We start from the raw sequence: 5,974 nt of genomic DNA, 5'->3' as shown, positions 1-5,974 counted from the left end.
TGTGAGGTACTTGTCAGAAAATGATAAACCTGAATCTATGCAAGCCTTTGGTGCTAATTTCCATGTGTTAGGAAACATAGGGGTTAGGAGGAGTTAAATGACAACGTGAGGACACAGACAGATAAAACAGAATTTAGGACATTTCATGAGACAACTGACCGGATTTCTTTAAACAAGTCACTGATATGATTTTAAAAGTTGGAGGTTGCGGGGCGGGGAACAATACCAGATTAAAAGAGCCAAATGCCATGTGTAGATCTTACTGGATCTAGGTACAACCAAACCAACATTTTATTTTATTTTTGTGAGACAGGGCCTCACTCTGTTGCCCAGGCTGGAGTGCAGTGGTGGGATCTCAGCTCACTGTAACCTTGACCTCCCGGGGCTCAGGTGATCCTCCCACCTCAGCCTCCCAGGTAACTGGAATTATAGGAGTGTGCTACCACACCCGGCTAAGTTTTGTATTTTTTGTAGAGACAGGGTTTCTCCATATTGCCCAGGCTGGTCTTGAAGTCCTGAGCTCAAGCATGGAGGCCAGCCCAGGCCTCCCAAAGTGCTGGGATTACAGGTGTGAGCCACTGTTCCTGGGCTAACCAACTTTAAAAGACAGTATGAGGACTACTGGGGAACTTGGAATATAACTGGGCATTAGGTGATATTAAGAAGTGATTGTGATAATGGTCAAGCAATCATATAAGAAAAATGTCCAGTTATTTTCAGAGATACATTCTGAAACATTTATTAGTCATATGTCACCATGCCTGGGATTTTCTTTAAGATATTTCACTAAAGAACAAAACAGTCCCGGTGCAGTGGCTCACACCTGTAATCCCAGCACTTTGGGAAGCCGAGGCAAATGGATTGCTTGAGCTCGGAAGTTCCAGACCAGCCTGGGCAACAAAGTGAGACCCTATCTCTACAAAAAATATAAACATTAGCCGGGTGTGGTGGCGCATGCCTGTGGTCCCAGCTACTCAGGAGGCTGAGGTGGAAGGACGGCTTGAGCCTGGGAGGCAGAGGTTGAAGTGAGCTGAGATCATGCCACTATAGTCTAGCCTGGGCAACAGAGCCAGATCCTGTCTCAAAACAACAACAACAACAACAACAACAACAACAACAGAAAAAATGAAATAAAATAAAATAAAAGGAAATAAAGAAAAAAACTATAAAAAAGAGAAAATAATATAGGGAAATGTTAATCTTTACTAAATATACTAAATGTAGGTGATGAGTAAATGGGAGTTCATTCCATAGAACTGACTTTTCTACTGAGCCCCGTCTCACCACTGCCCGAGCCCACAGAGCTATGAGAGCACCTACGACACTTTGGTGCACACATTTTTGAACAAATGAATGAAACTGCATTGACCTGAGTGAACCAATTGCAGAGGAGTGTGGACGAGTGTGGGTTGGGGGCAGAGCTCTGAGGAGAGATGGGGAGGAGGTCACACATAGCTGGGTTTATGGACCATTTCAATGGATTTAGACAGCATCTGACCTCAATTAAAACCCTCCTTTCTTCAAAAACACACTCCTTTCTCATCACTTTGAGTATTTTAAGACAAGGCAAAGGTATGAGGTATTAATTTGTTTTTATATAACGCATGCCAAGGCCATAGGCCCAGGCCTGATCACAGGGGGAGATTGGCCTTTTGAAGCCTCAAGTTGTTAAACCACAGGAAGTGGAACTTGGTCGCCAGTAAGCAGGTTTGGACCATTTAATTTGTAATTATCATGAGTAAATACTATCTTGTTTTTCCTGGGGGTTGGGTGTGAGGAAGAAGCAAAACTTTAAAAAAAAAAAAAAAAGACAATTTGGAAATTTGGAAAACATCTTTTTTTTAAAAAAAAAACCCTGCCATTTTATTGGGTGCTTACTATGTGCAAAGCACAATGCTCAAAAGCATTTTATCTGCATGATTTCATTATCCTCACCACAGTCATGTGAGTGGGTCCTCTCATGCCCATTTTACAGATGAAGAAACTGAGGCCATCTGACTACAAAACACACATTTTAAAAGTTTCCCCCAAATTATGTACCTGAGCGAGGCACTTAACATTCACAGGGGAAATTGATTAAAAAGCCCCAAATGGGTCAGGTGCTATTTATTTATTTTTAGATGGAGTCTTGTTCTGTCACCCAGGCTGGAGTGCAGTGGCGCAATCTTGGGCTTCCTGCAACCTCTGCCTCCCAGGTTCAAGTGATTCTTATGCCTCAGCCTCCTGAGTAGCTGGGATTACAGGAGCCAGCCACCATGCCCGGCTAATTTTTGTATTTTTAGTAGAGATGAGGTTTCACCATGTTGGCCAGGCTGGTCTCAAACTCCTGACCTCAGGTGATCTGCCCGCCTTGGCCTCCCAAAGTGCTGAGGTTACAGGCGTGAGCCACTGTGCCTGGCCTGTCAGGTGCTATTTTAGAGGGCACCTCCGGCCCAAGGTCTTTGAAAAATGCAACTGTTATTAGTGGTATGATTTGGACTGACCTCCTGCTCTAGGCTCAACAGAACAAACCAAAATGGTGTCACTTATGCTAAAATTTCATGTCATCAAACTGAAACTAAATTGTTTATCTGATCTTCCAAGAAAATAGGAGAGAAAGATAATAGCCAAATCCCCAGATAGGCCAGTTTTAGCCAGCATGATAAGAAGTCCCCTCTGCTTTAACCCTTACAAGGAAAGTTAATTGAAGTTACGTGATGCTAACCAGCTGCTTTTTGTTCTGATTCTGCTTTCTTCAGCCCTTTTCTGCCTGTAAAGCCAACCTCTTCTGCTCAGCTCATTGGAGCACTTTTTCTCAGTTTTTAGAGAAAAAATGCTACCCAGCTTCATAAATCACAAATAAAAGCCAATTAGATCATTTAACTAAATTTGTCATAATTTTGTGTTTTGACAGAGGGACAATAATCATCCAGCCCTCAGACCCCTGTCATGGTGTCTTCACCTCCTGCCAGGGCTTCAGGCTTCCTGAGGTGCAGCCCAGCTGGGACCTGGAAATTCCCGACCCCACACACCACCGCCCACCGGGAAGGAAGCATGGACTGGCAACAAAGTGTCTTTACTGTGTGCCATCTGATTGCAAACAGAACTGGGCTTTCCAAGAGAAACTGAGGACGACAGTGGAGAGCTTTTGTCTTGAACCCAGGAAGTGCAGGTTGTAGTGAGCCGAGATCGCACCACTGCACTCCAGCTTGGCGACAGAGCGAGAATCCGTCTCAAAAAAGAAAAAAGAAAAAAAAAAAAAAAAAGAGCGAGAGAGAGAACGGCCACAGAGGCCAGGGCATTAGGGCTCGCTGGGCCAGGGATGCTGCAGTGAGCTTGGGCTTGTGGTGAGAGAGGGGCCAGGTTTTGCTCTCCCCAAAACAGGGGTCCAAGTCTCCCCAAGCAGGGCCACAGAAAGCAGGGGTCCCAGGTTAAATTAGAGCCTCCTGGCCACCCCATTTCCCAATCTCTACCCCCCAGCACTTTCACCCTTAGGGTTTCTTCCTCGAGGGCACACAGAGGAGCAGACTTCTGGCAACTGTCGACCCCTGGGGGTCCTGCCCGGGACAGCGAGTTACACGCAGGGCAGAGGTCCGGGATAGCGCGTCAGGGGCCAGTGCTCTCCATGGGCAGAGCGAGGTCACGGTCCTGTGGTCCCTGAAATCTTCTGGGAGCCCAGGTGGCCAGGATAGAAGAGCTGAAGAGGAAGGGGGAGGAGGAAAGAGAGAGAGCGAAGGAAAAAAAAAAAGTGAAGAAAGAGAGGAGGCAGGTAGGTTAGGAAGAGGACCCTAACTGCCTGGAGAGGACCTGGGAACACTGAGAAACCAGCCCAGGATTGCTGGCCAGGAGGATGCTGGTGTGTCTCTGGGGAGCAGGCTCCTTTCCCATCTCATGCAACTCAAGAGTCTGAGCCCCAGGGATGGGCTTGCCCCTGTCCTCCAAGCATCTCTCTAGATTCAGTATCCTGGACCCATTTGGAGGGTTTTCTTCCTTTGAAGCAGCTGAGTGAGGCCCCCTGGCTGGACCTCCTAAGTCGGCTGTATGTGTTTCACATAGCTACTTACCTGCCTGCAGCCCACCCTGCACCCAATCAGTGGAGGGGGATCTGGTCCACAGAGGCCGAGGCCAACAGAGGATAGTGCCCCTCCTGCACCTGCCTCTGGCTGCCAGCTGCAGGATGCGGTCAGGAGAGGAAGTGAGGCCTAGGCCCGAGTCATTCCGGGGTTTCCAGAGAGCTTCTCACTGAGGGCATTGACAGGGCACTGTCTGGGTCTAGGCAGGCCTCCCTCTCCTCATCCCGCCCCTGGAGCAACGGTGGGGTGAAGGGGAGAGTGGGAAAGTTGAGCCTTCTCCCTCTCTTCCTCTGCCTGGCCAGAGGGCCTGAGGATTTCGAAGCTGGACCAGGATAGCTTCCTCCGGGCAGGGGGAGGGCTGAGTGAGTCCCTCTACTGTGTAGGACGGTGCTTCAGGGTGTGCGCAGCTGCCCAGCTACCATGCAGCTTTTAGACGCTCAGCTAAGGACATCCAACTCTGCTTCCCTTTCTCCTCCCCAGCAAGAACTTGAAGTTTTTCCCCACTTCCCTTCCGCTTAACAGAAAAGCCCATCTGACCGAAAATGCTTGCCCCTTCAGCCAAACTGGGAAGGAGAGAGAGCTGATGGGGGCTTAGCGGCCTCTTCCAAATCGCACCTCCTTCATCCCCCTCCATGGGCTGAGCAGTCAGTTTCCAGTGAGGACTCTGGTTTGTGCCTCCATGATGCCTACTTCTCAGGCCCTTGACCTCTTCCCTCTGCCTTTCACCCACTTTCACCCCACTGCCACAACGGGAGTCTAGGCGCCATCGCCCTCACCTGCACTCTGCACTCCTGCCTGCCCATGCTTTCTCCCCACTCCAACCACTCAACAGGCCTTTCATTTTCTAAAGGTCAGTCTGCCCAGTTCATCTCCTGGGTCAACATTTTTCAGCAGTGTGATGGTTAATTTTACATGTCAACTTGGCTAGGCTCAGTGCCCAGATATTTGGTTAAACTTTTTTTCAGATGTTTCTAGAAGGTGTTTTGTTGTTTTATTTTTTTGTGTGTGTTTTTAGATGAGATTAACATTGAAATTAATAGACTTTGAGTAAAGCAGATTACCCTCCAATCTGTGGAAGGCCTGGTTGGAACAAAGTCTGATCTCTGAAGCAAGAATGAATCCTGCCAGCAGGTTGCCTTCAAACTTGAACTCCAGCTCTTCCCTGGGTCTCCAGCCTGAGAGTCTAGCCTGCAGATTCTGGACGTGCCAGCTTTCACAATCCAATGAACCAGTTCCTTAAAAATCAATCAGTCTCTCTCTTGCATTCTCTCTCTCTCGATATAGCTGTCTATTTACCTATCTATACATACACGTCTTACTGGTTCTGTTTCTCGGAGAACACTGATTAATTCAAGTAGCTTCTCTTCAACTTCAGTATAAAAATCTTAAATCCTCACCTAGCCCACAAGGCTCTTAGTCATCTTAGCTCATATAATGCCTTTGTACAAATTAGAAAAAGCCACCCTCTCTAGGCAGATACAACTCTGACCAAACACAGGGCGAGGTGGGTGGAGAATGGTGAACCTTCCCTCTTAGTATGGTGCACAACCTGGACAACCACATGGAGCTGCCTTACTTTTGTTTGTTTGTTTGTTGTGTGTGTGTGTTTAGTTGAGACAGAGTCTCACTCTGTCACCCAGGCTGGAGTGCAATGGAGTGATCTTGGCTCACTGCAACCTCTGACGCATGGGTTCAAGCAATTCTCGTGCCTCAGCCTCCTGAGTAGCTGGGACTACAGATGCCCAGCACTGTGCCTGGCTAATTTTTTTTTTTGTATTTTTAGTAGAGACAGGGTTTCACCATGTTGCCCATGCCATTCTTGAACTCCTGACCTCAGGTGATCTGTCTGCCTTGGCCTCCCAAAGTGCTGGGATTACAAGTGTGAGCCACCGAGCCTGGTCGTTCATTGTGGGTTTCTTTTT

The sequence above is a fragment of the Mandrillus leucophaeus genome, unplaced genomic scaffold (assembly GCF_000951045.1).
Source record: "Mandrillus leucophaeus isolate KB7577 unplaced genomic scaffold, Mleu.le_1.0 Scaffold38, whole genome shotgun sequence".
Lineage (NCBI taxonomy): Eukaryota > Metazoa > Chordata > Mammalia > Primates > Cercopithecidae > Mandrillus > Mandrillus leucophaeus.
This window is presented reverse-complemented; position numbering follows the sequence as displayed.